The following is a 16,026-nucleotide window of genomic DNA, read 5'->3' as shown; positions in this document are numbered from 1 at the left end:
TACATTTTGCATTTTCTGGTTAACCCATTGTAGGGTTAGCAGAGTTCTCCATAATTTAAAAGAGGGTTATAGAGAAAAAACATTATTTTCTCTGTGTGGTGCTACTCATTTTCGGTACATAAAAATGAGGTCACTATTTTACACTGCTATTATAAATGTTAATGCATTTCTGGTAAAACTGTAATAAATGGGGCCTAAACCTATATCTTACCTCTATCTAACCCAGAACACGTACCATGGTACTTTTGGGAAATTTTGCAAAACTACGGAGACAACAGATGTCACTAATTTAACATAAGTTATAACTCAAAAAATACATACACTGCTTACCCGTTTTATCAAAAAGGATTATCTGCTCACCCTAAATTTATAAACCTGTCAAACTTCATGTAAATCTTTCGCTACAATTGAGTACAAAGACTATGGAAATGCATTTTGGGCAAAACGTGTTTGGGACTCCTCTTTTTCCTTTGAAACCCCTTGACAAATTATTCACAAATCTTTCCATTGTCCTCCAATGTAGGAAAAGGTATATGTCTGGAAAGTTTAGTGGAGTTTTGTGAAATGAGCACAAATCCTGAGGAATTCCTAGCTCCGTGTGACATCATTGGTGTCGCTAGCATCTGTTATGACTTTTGCGGTCGTCTATTTAGGCACCACCAAGGCAAGCAGGCATGCAGGCTTAGGTAGTTATAGTTTGGATGTAGTATCCATAGGAAGAGAGTTTTTGATTTGCCAGTAACTTTGGTGCTGTTTGACGTATCTTTCTAATATTTTCAAAACTATCAGGGCAGTCACTTTAGCTGCTGTCTTGATAATTTAAGAGTGATCTGTCAAGCGGGGTCCAAGAAAATGGGGGGTCCCAAAAAGCTTTTTCTCCATGTTAATTTCCATAGGAGACTTTAGGCACGGCTACAGCTCAAACTGCTGAATGGAATGACTCCAAATTTGGCAGAAAGGTATATTTTAGGCCGGAAAGCATTCTTTTTGTTAAACGGTGTAACTGTGTTTGGTAGTTTCTGAGAAATGTAAAGATTTCAGAGATATACAACTGTGGCTGCATTGAATCGGCAACCCCTCACGATCTCATGTCGGAGATATGATTGGCTGCCAACACTTCAAACCAGGAAGTGTTGGCAGTCATCTTGTGACTCAGTTGAACTGACTCACAAGAAAAAACATTTAAAAAAGAAAATGGTGCAGGGTAGAAACACCCTGACCCTCTAGACCTGTACAGGTGGTCCCTGTAAAAACATTTTATAAACACAATTTTGGCTGGAGTCGCAGTGAATCTGGCCAAAAAGGGCTGCTGCGCTTCGTTTAATTTAGACAGCAATAAAAAATAAGGATGGAGCTCCGCGTTTGCCCCCCGCAGCCCAAGGGCCTGCATGCTCCCCGGGGCTATGCGAAATATAAATATGTGGGGGTGCACCAGCCCTCCCACACAGCCTCGGGGAGCACCATCTCCCCGGGGTGAATTGACTGAAATGCAGCTCCCCAGGGTCCCGGGAACCGCCACCTCCCCAGGACAAATAATGCATGGGCGGGGTCAAGCCCCCACGGAGCCCGGGGACTGCCTCCTCCTTGGGGCAACTGTATACTAAATTAGAAATGGGCCATGTGGCCCCTGCAGCCCTGGGGACCACCACCTCCTGGGAGCTTAATTTTTGTTGAAGGGGGCCGTGGATGGCCCTGGTGACCGCCACCAACCAGGGCCATGGGGTCCGCCACCCCTCAGGGCTGGCTCTAGCAATATCCCGGGATGCCCACCCCAAGAGTATTAAAAATACTCTTGCTTCCATGAAGTGGAGTAGAATTGCTCTTGGACAGAGGGTTCTGCATGTTAGCAGCCTCCACTGTCTAAAAACAATGCCAGCTCCCCCAGGAGGCAGGAAGCTGGCAGGGACCGTGGGGGCTTGAGGTTCCCCCTGCGGACCCCAACGCTCTGGTCATGCCCCGGGGATGGAGTTCCCAGGGGCAATATCGGTACAGGGAGAGGGGCCACACTGGCCCCTCTCCCAGTTTAAAAAAAGCTAATTATGGAGGCCAGGCCCCAGGGGATGTTGGCCATGTGGCTTCCCTCCTCTTTTAAAATAAAAAAAGGATAATTAAAAGCCTGGCTCAGGGGCTGAAATTGGCCAAGGGATTTAAAACAAAAATAAAGGTCAGGTCCCGGGGACGTGGTCCCCATGGCCAAATATGGCCCAGGGAAGGGGCCTCCCTAGGGGCCATTTGGCCCCCCTTCCCTTATATTAAAATTGTTTATAAAAAAGAAAAGACTGGGCTCCGGTTGATGGGGTCCCCGGGTCTGTAATCAGCCTGGGGAGGTAGGCCGGGTATTTTCCCTCCCCATTTAAAAAAAAAAAAAAAAGTGGCCCTGGGGGATAGGATCCCCAGGGCGGAAAACGGCTGAGGGAAAGGGGCTACGCAGCCCCCCTTTCCTAAAAAAAAAAGATTTTTCATAAAAAGAAAAAAAACTCTGGTAAGTCACTGGAGGCCATGTCCCCTTCACCACCAATCTGCAAAAGCTCCTCCTGGTGCAATGGTGGTTGGGGATGGAAATCCGCTTGAATGCTGAGGGTCTTTGGAGGCCAGCACGCCCTCTTGTTACCTCAAGTAAGTTCCAGAGTGAGGAATTGCTGAGAGGGCTTGAAGGCCATGCCCCCTTTCTCCACCATTCTGCAAACGCGCCTACTGGTGTGTTTCTGGTCGGGGAATAAATACCACTTTACTCCTGAGGGCCTCAGGACTAAAGTGGATTGCTTCCATCAACCAGTAGTGCTTCAGGAGGCGAGTTTTCAGAGTGGCGGAGAAAGGGGGCATGGCCTCCGACAACCTCTCAACTATCCAGCTTTGTGGGTGTTACAGGAGGTGGCAGGAGGGGTAGTTGGCCCCCATGGACCCTCAAGAGCCAAGGGGACTTCATCCCCTAACTAGTAGTGCACCAGGAGGTGTGCGTTTGCAGAGTGGTGGAGAAAGGGGGCATGGCCACTGAAGATATCTCAGCAAAAACACTGTGTAGGACTTACTGGAGTTAACAAGAGGGGTAGTTGGTCCCCAGGGATCCACTGGAGCCAAACGGACTTCATTTCCCGACTAGTAGTGCACCAGGAGCCACGTTTGCACAGTGGTGGAGAAAGGGGACATGGTCTCTGACAACCTCTAAGTAGTTTTGCTGTGTGGGACTTACTGAAGGTAACACGAGAGGTAGTTGGCCCATAAGGAAGTCCTTGAGGTCCAACTACCCCTTCAGTTACCACCAATAAGCCCCACACAGTGGGATTGCTAAAAGGTCTGTGGAGGCCATGCCCCTTTCTCCACCACTCTGTAAATGCAGCTCCGCTCGTGGTGCATTAGTGGTTGGGGGATAAAGTCCACTTTACTCCTGAGGGACCTTAGGGGCCAAGAAGCTCTTCTGCTACCTCTTGTAAGTCCTACACAGTGGGATTCCTGCGAGCTGGTTGGAGGCCCAGCCCCCTTTCTCCATCACTCTGCAAACAGGATTACTAGTTAAAAAATCATATAAATTCACTGAAAAAACAGAGGTTACAGGGGCATTATAGTTAGCAAATACAGTTTAGAAAACCTTAGAAATTAACAGAAAAAACAAGTTACTGGGACATTATAGTTATGGTGACATTTCACTTGTACAAAACTAGAGAAATTCAGCAGTTATAGTTAGCTGAGCTAACTATAACTTACGCCCCGCAATGCACTGCTAATGACCTCACATATTACATCACTCATGGCATGGTTAGTGACATCGCTGATGACATCTTAAATGACATCACTGTTGACATCATCCACAGAACCACTCACACCCCCATAAAAACTCTTGTACGCCCACTCCAACACCCGTACAACCACTGACATCCCCATTCACAGACCTATACCAGTACTCACACACCCACTCAGTCCTCCATAGAGCCACTCACATACCTACTCCCTCACTCATACACCCACTTACGACCCATTCCCTCACCCATAAAGCTACTTACACATCAACTTATTTACCTACAAAGTCACACACCCACACCCACTCACCCAATCAGCCTTTCAACACAGCCACTCACTCACCCATAGAAGCCCTCATACACTCACTCACACAACCACTTAGATACCCATTCATATATTCATACAAGGACTCACACATTCCTGTACCTACCCATACAGCCATTTACACATACACTCACTGTCCAACACAGTCACTCACACACAGTCACATAACAAAGCACCTATTTGAATAACCACTCTCACCCATACAGCCACTTACACACCCAGTCACTTATTCATACAGCCATTCAGATACCAACTCACTCTACCATGCAGTCACTACACACCCACTTACTCACTGATAGAGCCACTTACACCATCACTCACCCACCCATACATCTACAGACACACTCATTCACTCACCAATACAGCCACTCACACAGCATTTCACTCATTCACACAGCTGCATACACAGCCACTTGTACACCCATACAGTCACTCACACACAAATATGCACAAGGATACATACAGTCACACAGCCACTCACATAATATATATTTAAGGTAGTATCAATCATTAGTTATGCAGCCAGTATACTACTTTAAGTTTTGTGGTAGCTTAGTATAAATGTTTAGCAATCATAATAATATCTTACAAAACACGTACACTCACTGGATGGTGTCATCAATGATGGCATCAGTGATGTCATTTGAGATGTCACATTTGAGGTGAGCATATTTAGAGTGTCGCTGGTGTTGAGAGCGCTCTATCCTGGAGCAGCTTTCCACCTAAACTTGACAACTAACCAGAGTTCTCTGCTTTTTTTGTGCATAATTTATGCATCACTCTATACCTGAAAGGGTATTTTGTTTACTTATACTGGGTGCTCCATTTTGTTTGGACAAAGCTATACCTCTCTAAAGGGCTCTAATGAGAGTGAAACACAGGTCAGGGGTTGCTTTTATTCATTTTAAGTTTGCTTGGATAGTATTTTACCAATCCAAAGCTGTAATACTGTGCCTGGAGTGGTAAAAGGCTTTGGCCATTTTACAGCTCAGCATGGCTAGCACTGTGCTAATCCTATGCTTAAAGACTTTGCTGTGAAAATGGTAAAAGACTTTGGGCCAGATCTAGGTGGCCGTTTGAGGCCATTTACCGAGCGGTAACGGCTGATTTTGGCCGTTACCGATCGGTAAATGGGTGACAGGTATGTAGGGGGCATTATTTTACCGAATCGGTAAAATTACCGATTCGGTAATTTTACTGATTCGGTAAAATAAGAATTCGGTAATTTTACCGATTCTGAGGCACCCAGATGTAGGTGGGACTCTTCACAGTCCCAGAGGCCTTACCGAATCGGTATTTTACCATCAAATCCAATTTGATGGTAAAATACCGATTCCGATGTGCATGCACACCTATGCCATGTGACAGGCAGACCTGCCCTTAGGGCATGTATGCCTGCCACATGGCACCCGAGCCTGTTTTGGGGGTGCCAGAGGGTGTCAAAGTAACACCCCCTGCACCCTTGTGAAAATCCGTATTTACCGATTTGGTAAATACCGAATCGGTAATGCCCATTCATTCCTATGGGCTTCAAAGCCCATAGGAATGAATGGGCATTACCGATTCGGTATTTACCGAATCGGTAAATACCGAATTCTTCCAATTCGGTATTCCAGCACATCTGTGGAGAAGTGTGGCTCACTGGCTAGAGCAGGCAGACCCTGAAGCAGAGGTCAGACCCGGGACCAGGGTTCAATTCCCGACGCGGCAGGGTCTTGAGCTCAAATGTCCATGGTCTCGATAATTCTCACTTCGGTGCCTGACCTACTCATGGGTTCACGCTCTGCAACTCTGGGCATTAAGCTTGCTTAATCTCCACAACGGCCCCCCGCGGCGGGAAGCCTGGCTTTCACCTTGGGGATGCCCTGTAGGGGCTATCTCACAGGGAAAAGCCAGGACGGGTTCCCAAGGCAAGCGTTTAGAGACCCCTGGGTGATAAGCGCTATATAAATCCATTATATAATACAATACAATAAATCTGGAATACCTACATATCCACCCCTTAGATTTACCGATTTTTAATTACCGAATCAGTAAAATTCGGTAATTAAAAATCGGTAAATCTATTTTACCTACATCTGGCCCTTTGTCCCTTTCTATCTCGGCATGGATGGCACTGTGTTTATCCTACGCTTAAATACTTTGATAGAAAAGCAGCCATTTCAGGTGAGGAAATTTAAAGTATCGCTGGTGTTGAGAGTGCTCTAAGCTGGAGCTTCTTTCCTCCCAAACTTGAGAACCACCCAAAGTTCTCTGCTTCTTTTTTTGCATAACTTATGCTCCACTCTATGCCTGAAATGATATTCGTTTAACTTATACAGGGTGCTCCCTTGTGTCTGGACAAAGCTATACCTCTCTGAAGAGCTCTAATGAGAGTGAAACACGTGTCAGGAGTTGCTTTTATTAATTTCAGGTTGGCTTGGATGGTATTTTACCAATCCAAAACTGTAATACTGTGCCTGGAGTGTTAAAAGGCGTTGGCCATTTTACAGCTCGGCATTGGCTAGCACTGTGCTAATTCTATGCTCAAAGACTTTGCTGTGAAAATGGTAGAGACATTGTAACTTTCTATCTCTGCGTGGATGGCACTGTGCTAATCCTACGTGTAAATACTTTGAGTGAGGTACGTGAGTGACTATATGGGTGATTGATTGGTTGTCTGAGTACTTGTATGGTTGTATGAGTGTCTTTGTGGGTGGATGAGGGGGTGTGTGACTGCCTGCATGGATGGTTAGTTGGTGAGTCAGTGGCTGTATGGGTTAATGAGTGTGTAAATGAAGGGCTGTATAAGTGACTCAGTGTGTGCATGGCTGTTTCAGTGAGTGAATTTATGTGTCAGTGGTATATGTGGTAAGTGGATATGGGAAAAGCAATAAAGCTGAGTGTTAGAGTATATGAGTCACTGTATGTGCGAGTGAGGGATTGTGATAGTGGCTGCATGGGTTAGTGAGTGCGTGAGTGAGGGTATGTTAGGGTGAGTGAGTATGTGTTAGTACCTGTATGAATAAGTGAGTGTGTGTGTGTATAACTGTATAGGTGAGTAAATGGCTGAGTGATTGACTCTATAGGTGAGTGAGTAGGTGTGTGTGTGTGTAGCTCTATGAGTGAGTGACAGTGTGTGAGTGGCTCTATGGGTGTAGGAGTGGATATATCAGTGGCTGTATTAGGGAGTTGGTGTATGAGTGGCTGTATGTGTAACTGAGTAGATGTGTGTGTAAACCTATGACTCAGTGAATGGGTGTGTAAGTACTGGTATGGGTGTGTCAAATTGTTTGAGAATGTTAGTGTGGAAGTTGGAGTGGGTATTTGAAAGGTTATATTGGGGTGTGCGTGGGTTTATTCAGAGATTCTGTGGATGATGTCATCAGTGATGCCATCAATGATGCCATTTGAGATGTCATCAGCGATGTCACTGACCATGTCATGAGTAATGTAATATGTGAGGTCATAAGTAGTGCATTGCAGAGGCACGAGTTATAGTTAGCTCAGATAACTATAACGGCTGAATTTCTCTGGTTGTGTACGCGTGAAAGTCAGCCTAACTATAATCTTCCTGTATCGTTTGGTTTTTTTCAGTAAAATTCTGAGGGTTTTTGAATGCTAATTGCTAGCTGTAACATCCCTGTAGCCTTTGTTTTGTAAGTGTGAATTTCTAAGTTTTTAAAAAATTCTATTTCTTAAGTGTAACGTCCATTTTTTAAAGTGAGCCTGTAAGATTTTCTTATTTTCTTTTTATAATTGGATATTGTATAATATATTTATATTATATGCCATGCATTTTTTGATTTGGTATGTGTGTATCCGAAAGTACAATAATAACGTTTTTTATTTTTATTTTTTGAGTCGGCACAACATTGTTGCATTTACTGTGGAGAATCTGTGATCAGGAAATTCATTCACATTCTGATAAATACACTTAAAGAATTTTTTTTAATAAAGTTTAAGTCTAAATATTTAGTAAGATATTGTTTTTCCTTTTATTTCATGATCAATTTAGGAGAAAACCACCTTTACAAAAAAATATATAATCGCGACTACCAACATCATCATGTTGCCGTTGGTAGTCACGAAGAGCGCATGGTTTGTACAAAGTATTGAACATTTATATAGACACATTCTACAGTATTTTAACAATAGAGCTTTATTTCTGTACTTTTTGTAAAATTGCCCCGTGCAATGATTACGCTGATGCCTTAAGTGTGCTCCAAACTTATTTATTTATTGCATGTACAACTTTACTGAAGAGCGCCGGCCGGCGCTGCCGTCTCTCCTGGTCTCCGGCGCGCTAATGCTCTGCGCGCGCACCGCCTCCAAAATGGCCGCCGCACGTCACATCTACGTGACGTGCATAAACTAGAACGCTCACTACATATCTCCCCTTTTTACCAAACACTAAAGAGTCACTTACAGTTCATTGTCCAATTTGAAATCTGGAGGGCCTTACCACCGGCCTTCCACTCCTTGTCATCCTGATGGGGTTCTCCGGGGCCCCTTGGCTCTGCGTCTCGGTACCTTCCATTCTTTCCTTCGCTACCACGTTCTCCTCCATTCTTCTCTCCGGCCAGTCCATGTCGGTCCCTTGACTCCCGCTCGCTCCTTCTTCATCCTCTCGTTCTGTTTCCTCACTTGCTCCGCCTTGCCGCTCACTTACACATTGTCCCTTCTCTGTATTCGAAACCTCAATGTGCTCCCATTCCGTTCCGGTGTGCCCCCATCGCAATACCTTATTGCACCTGGCCATGCGGTCCTGGGACCACTCGTTTCCATCACTCAGCAGGGCCGCTCGGTCGTACACCTCCTTGACTTGCATGGGTTTGCTATATTTACTGTCTCTTTTCTTCTGTAGAGTGGCTAATTTTACTCTTACCCACTCTCCCTTCTCCAGATCAGTTCCTTTAACATTCCTTTGTTTGTTGTAATGATTGGTGTAGATGGTTTGTGCCCTTTCCAGGTTGGCCCGCACTACTGCGGGGGACCATTCACTGGTGATGACTTTCTCCTTCCAAATCCTGTTATCATGCGTGAAGGGTTCACGCCCTCTCAATATCTGGAACGTGCTGTACCCTGTGCCAGTGGGCGTGATCCTGTAGGCCCACACCATGTTCTCGAGTGCTTTCTCCCAGTTTTTGTTGTTGGAGATCGCGGCTTGTGTGGCTCCCATCACTACCCTATTAAATCGCTCCACTAAGCCATTTCCGGCTGGATGGTAGATCGCCGTGTGTTTGTTGGCGATGCCGTTCCTTTGCATAAATGTGTTCCATTTTTCCGACCTGAACTGGGGGCCATTATCACTCAGAATGGACTTGGGGATTCCTTCCCTTTGAAAGGTCTCTGACAGAAACTTTAAGATGTTCTCGGTGTCCATGGTTTCATCCACCCTTAACTCCGGCCATTTGGAGTACCGATCCATGAGGACACAACATACTTCTGCGTGCCTTGGTCGTCTAGGACCGGTCCTAATATGTCAATAGACAGTTCTTCCCACGGGTTCGATGGGGGGTCGAACCTTCCTAACGCTGGACGCAGGGGTTTGAGTGTCTTGTCCGCGCCTTGGCATTGCGGACACTCTCTGACGTGCCTTTCCGCCCTCATGTCCATGCCTGGCCACCAGTAGTTTTGTTTGGTCCTTAATTTCAGTTTCCCTATGCCTAAGTGGCCCTCATGTAGCATGTCCAATAGCTTGGTGATGAGGTTCCTTGGGGGGATCACCTTGTCTCCTCTGTAAGTGAACACCCCTTTGTCTCCTACCGACAGTTCTTCCCTTACTTCATAGTATGGTTTCATACTTTCCTTCACGTGTCTTTTGTCTGGCCAGCCTTGTACGATGTGTCTCTTCACTTCCTTCATATTGCTGTCCTCCTCGTATGCCTCTGTCCACTCCTGGTGGCTGATTAATTTCTCCTGGTCTTCTACGAGAGCTACCAATTCCCCTTTGTCTGCAGGGTCTTCCTCCCCTACCTCCATGGCAGCCGCTCTGCTCAAGTAGTCGGCTACTCGGTTCCGATTTCCGGGAATGTACTCCACATCGTACCTGAACTCAAGCAGTTTCAGAGTCATTTTGGATATCCTGGGAGTGGCACTGGCATGTCCACTCGATGTTAATACTTTTACCAACGGCTTATGATCTGTCTTGAGTAGGAATCGGGTACCCCATAGGAATTGCCGGAATCTCGTCATGGCCCATACCACCGCCAGCATCTCCTTTTCAATCACACTGTATTTGCTCTCAGTATCTGTCAATGCCCGGGATGCAAAGCTGATCGTCTCCATTTCTCCTCGTCCACGATCCTGCATGAGCACGGCACCCAGGCCCTTGTCACTGGCATCGGTCGTGAGCACTGTGGCGCCCTGTGGGTCATATCCTTTGAGCGGTACAGCTCCTGTGACATCCTTCTTGATTGTTTCGAACTCGGTTTGAGTTTCTGGTGTCCACTGGAACGCAGTGCTCTCCCTGGTCAGCAATCTCATATGATGAGTCTTCGCGGCAAAGTGTACCACAAACTTGCTGTAGTACTCCGCCATCCCCAAGAACGACCTGACCTCTTCCTTGTTCTTGGGGGGCGGCGCTTCTGCGATTGCTTTCACATTTTCCGCCTTAGGTGTGATGCCCTGCACTCCTATTTCATGGCCCAGATACGTTACCGACTCTAGGCCCAATCGGCACTTTGTCCACTCTGCTGTGAGGCCTTTGCTTTCCAATGTCTGTAACACCCTTCCGAGCTTCTGATCGTGGTCCAGTCTGTCACGCCCCATCACCAGAATGTCGTCCTGGAAATACTGGACGCCTTTAATGTCTCTGAACAGCTGGTGCATCATTTTCTGAAACACTGCGGCAGCCGAGGCCAGCCCAAACGGCATGCGGCAGAACTGGTAGCACCCGAACGGGTGATGAAGGATGTAAGACTTTTGCTGTCCGGATGTAGTACAATTTGGTGGTAGGCAGAGGTCAAGTCAAATGTGGAGTACCACATTTTTCCCCTGGTCTTTGCCAGCATTTCCTCGATCCTTGGGAGGGGAAATTTCTCTACGACAATGTTCTTGTTCAGTTCTCTCAAGTCCACACAAAGCCTGACATTCCCATTGGGCTTCATGACTACCACCAGGGGCGCAAGCCATTCGGCGCAGGTGATTGGTTCAATTATTCCTTTTCTCTCCAAATCTTGGAGTTCTGTCTGGACTGCCTCTCTTACCGCTATGGGTACATTCCTCACCTTGTGGGCTACAGGGATGGCGCCTTCCTTGAGCACGATCTTGTGTTGGAATTTCTCCATTCTTCCTACTGTGCCCCCGAACACTTTTGGGTAGCTCTCCTTCCATTTATTCAGATCGGGCCACACTTCCGGTTCCGTGAGTAGTATTTGTTCCTTCCCTCCTGGGTCCAATTTGATTCCTAGATCGCCCTGGTCTAGCCAACCCAAGACGGAGGGTCCCCTCTCTGCTATGTACAGCTTGCAAGACGTTGAACGGCCTCTGAATTCAAACCTCAAGCGTCGGAATCCTACCATTGGGATGCGATCGCCGTTGTACGTGACTGGTCGAATGTCTAGTCTCTCCAACTCTGGGCCTAACTTTGGTTTGAACGTTTCGTCCCACACAGCCCGTTGAACTATTGTGTAGGGGGAGCCTGTGTCTGCCACAACGCTGATGGTAATGCCGCCCATCGTCATTTCCAGTACGGGTTTGGTTGTCCTCTTCCCTTCCACGCATAATATCTGGTCATATATGCATAGGACGGTGACCACATCTTCCTCTGCAACCCCTTCCTGATCCTCTTCGCCTTGGTCAACACATTTCACTACGCCCTTGGATAACTTCTTCCGACACACTTTCTCATAGTGGCCTATGATGCCACAGTGCAGGCACTTGGCCCGGAACGCCGGACATCTTCTGTCGTGTGCCTCGTGGGACCAACTTCCGCACCTATAGCACGTTTTCTTGCTGTCGCTACTTGCTTGCTTCCCTTGTGGTCCGGAATTGCCCTGCCATCTGTTGGCTCCCTTGGGTACTGGGTTCTTGTATCTCTGGTCTCTGCGATGTTCCTCCTCCTGTATCCTGTTCACCATGGTTGGGGTTGCCATGTCTTTCTTGGTCGCGTCGGCGCACCTCCGTGCGAGCTCTGCTCTTTTGACGATGACCATTACGTCTTTGAGTGTGGTGTCCCCACTTGCCCGTAACTTGTCCTGCACGTTCGTGCTAGTAGTGTGCATTACTATCTGATCCTTGATAAACTCCTCTTCCCAAAGTGCATACCTGCACGTGGTCGCCAGCTTCCTCAAGGCCGCTACATATTCTTCTATGGACTCTCCAGCCCGTTGTTTCCTCTGCTGGAAATTGAATCTGTCAACTGACACGCAGACCGTGGGTCGATAACGTTCATCCAGATCTTCGACGGCGTGGGCATACACGTCAACATCGGTACTTTCTCTCTGCTTGGGCACCAAGCTCTTGTAAATCCTGAGTCCCTCCGGTCCCAAGTTGAGTAACAGTATGCGTTTCTTCCTTTGTGGGGTGAATTTTTCCTCATTCTCATCCTCCAGGACCCCTATGAAGTTGTCGATATATTCCTTCCAGTCCTCCCACTTCATCAGTGGGTCCCCTGGTTTCGGTAGGAATTGTACTGATGCAATTGCATACCCTGCTGGTGTGCTCATTTTCACTTCCCTGGTTACAATTTCTTTGTCTTCTTTGCTGGTGGGGCTACCTGGGGTCCTTTATTACTGGGCTGGTTTGCGCCTGGGGACTCTCCATGCTAGTCCCCACTTCCTCCTCTTTGGTAGCCAGCTCTGTTCCTCCCTGACGCGATCAGTTGGGAATTTGCGCGCTTAATCTGGCTGATATGGGGTGTCTGTGTCCCTTTTCCGACCTCTTTGTCGCCTGTGTGGGTAGCTGTGGCTCTGCCACGCTCTTCAGGTTCGCCGTACCTTCAGTGTGTGCTGCCGTGTCCCATGTGCTGTTCGGGGTAGCTGGCCGCACAGGGTGGATCTCTGCCCTGCTCTGGGTGGACCGGAGGGCTGTCCTCTCTTCAGCTGTCCACGTGGTGGGTCCGTTTTTTGGGTTTTTTTTCTTAGCGTGATCCTGCTGGGCAGATCCCGTCCTCGTCGCCACTGTAAAATTGCCCCGTGCAATGATTACGCTGATGCCTTAAGTGTGCTCCAAACGTATTTATTTATTGCATGTACAACTTTACTGAAGAGCGCCGGCCGGCGCTGCCGTCTCTCCTGGTCTCCGGCGCGCTAATGCTCTGCGCGCGCACCGCCTCCAAAATGGCCGCCGCACGTCACGTCTACGTGACGTGCATAAACTAGAACGCTCACTACACTTTTCAAACTAAAATGCAAAGCATCAGGGCACTGAGCAGGCCTCAGTAAAGTTTCAGCACGGGATAGACATCGTAATATTTAGGGAACCAAACAGGCATTTCATTCAAGCAATAGGCAGCACTTTTGTTATCATCACCTCTAATGCTTTATTTTTCATGCACATGTTTATATTTCACACCTAATGTTTCCAAAAATGTCTGGGTAGTCTGGCTATTGTGTATTCAGCGGTTCCTGCTCAGGTACCCGTGATGGCTACCAAGGTAGCAGGATGCCTGGCTGGGCCGAGGGGCACAGTGATGTGCAGGCAGGTGCCTTCCTCGTTGTCTCAGCAGCACACACGCTTGTGGGACACCACTGGCCTCAGAGTGAATGATAGTCGAGGTGACAGTGTATTGTTTACATTTACGTGACCCCACTGCCCTGTTCCGACACTATCCGGCTACATTACAACCCAGCACCCGGAGACTCCAGAAAAACACAAGGAGCAGACCCAAAGGAGAGCCGCAAAGCTGGCCACTGAAGCACGACACTGTGAACTGCAGTCCAGTGTCCACAGGCAGAAGAAGGCCCATTGGAAGATGCTTCCACTGTCAACACAGGCCCAGCCTGCTGCCGAGTCTTGCGAGTGCCGCTGACATCAAGGGGACAACCCATGACTGTGGTCAAAGAGGAACAACCCCCATTATAATCATGAGGATAAGAATATTGGAGTGTTATTAATAATGAAAATACGGGTCAGAATAATACCTGACAATACACTAGGGACATTAAATGAAGAAGTAAGCCAAGGATTTTTATAGCCGGCCAGGCGCAGTGCAGGGATGAGCGCGTGAAGGCCAGTAGGACAGAGGCCGAGCTTAACTTTTCGGGAACCTCCTGCTCTCTCCGACAGACCGCCCGTGTCTCTGTCTTCGGAGCTACACAAGGGTGCAGCGATGTTTTTCCATCAAGCCTGCACCCCAGGAGCCCCGTTTCAAAGAGAGCAATTCATTTTGACAGGGAATATGTCTGCGACTTTCACCCCTGGCTTTAGAGGACTCCCAGCCTGCCTTCCCTAGTAGTAAAATCACAGAAAGGTGTCAAGGGAGGTATATTTAAAATATTGGCGATACACCCGAGACCATTAATTCTGAGGTTTTTGAGCATTTATTCTGCTTTGTTTTGATAATTCAAAAAGACATTCATAAATCAATCGAGCATGTCTTTTAAAAGAAAACACCACAGTAGTAAATAACACAATTACAAAACATTTGTATGCATGCTTTAGAACCATTTCTTTTGTGAGATAATATATACAACGCATATATAATACCAAATGTTATTTGTGACAAAAATATATACAGCAAACCAATGATCACAAGACAAACATCGATAAATTATGTGTGCCAACCTGAAATTAAACCAGTCCTGCATTTGCACTGAAAACACAAGGCGGACAATTGCTCATTCATAGACACATGTCTACTGTCCTGCCTGTGGGAGGATGGGGATGCATATCCTACTTAAGGGTATTGACAACCTAAAAAAAGGGGGAAATCATTTCTATTCAGTCCCCTCATGGCACACCCTGTTCTACCTTCCCCCACACTCAACAGCCAACACGTTTCTAATCCCCAACAATTCCGGGATTCTCTTCAGGACTCGGATTTGGTTTTGTTTTGGCTCTCAATTGTGCTGCAGACAGATGTCCATTATCTGTTCTCCAATTCATAGTATTAATCGAGGCTTAAATATTATGGGTGTGTTGAAGTTCTTTATAATGATTTTGAAACGATCAAGGATCTTGAAATGTAGTTAGAGCTCACGGGCAAATCACCCTGCAATAATCCTGACTGTTTCCTTTCATTTCAGCCACATGAAAGCAGTTAGAAAATCATCTTGCTCCTCTCATTCAAACTGGCAGTGATGTCATCAGTGATGTCACTGACCATGTCATGAATGATGTGACGTCATCAGCAGTGCATTGCCGGGGCGCGAGTTATAGTTAGCTGAACTAACTATAACGCTGGAATTTCTATGGTTTTGTATGAGTGAAATTTCCAACTAACTATAACGTTCCTGAAACCTATGTTTTTTTCAGTGAATTTCAAAGGTTTTTTTAAATGCTAATTTCAAACTATAACATGCCTGAAACCTATGGTTTTTTCAGTGAATATATATATATATATATATATATATATATATATATATATATATATATATATATATATATATACGCACCAGTCACAAAAGCCAGCTCCTGCTAGCCAGCTTACACATACGCACCAGTCTCTCTCCCAATCTTTGGAAAAAAATGTGACCATGCTCCGGGGGACTGGAAAAGCCGCTTTATTTGAGTGAAGCTGCACAAGCATTAAAAGGAAGCTGCTGAAACGCTTGGCAGACACGTTTCGTCCTTAGAATGGACTCTTCAGTGCCGGTTTCAGTTTGTTCTCCTTAAGGGGGCTCTTTTGCTGTTAGGTTTTATCTTGTTGTGACCACTCCCAGTCACGTGGTTACGCCCCTCCTATGCCTCACAGGTGTGTTATTCTCCTTGCGCTGTGCCTGCATCCCCAATGCATGCTGGATACTGAAGTTTGCTGCAGGGACCCATATAGTGAAGGGACCCACTAGACACCCGGTGATGCCTCCAACATGCCGTCGGTCA

The sequence above is a fragment of the Lissotriton vulgaris genome, chromosome 11 (assembly GCF_964263255.1).
Source record: "Lissotriton vulgaris chromosome 11, aLisVul1.2, whole genome shotgun sequence".
Classification (NCBI taxonomy): Eukaryota; Metazoa; Chordata; class Amphibia; order Caudata; family Salamandridae; genus Lissotriton; species Lissotriton vulgaris.
The sequence above is the reverse complement of the archived record's forward strand: the minus strand, read 5'-3'. Positions refer to the sequence as shown.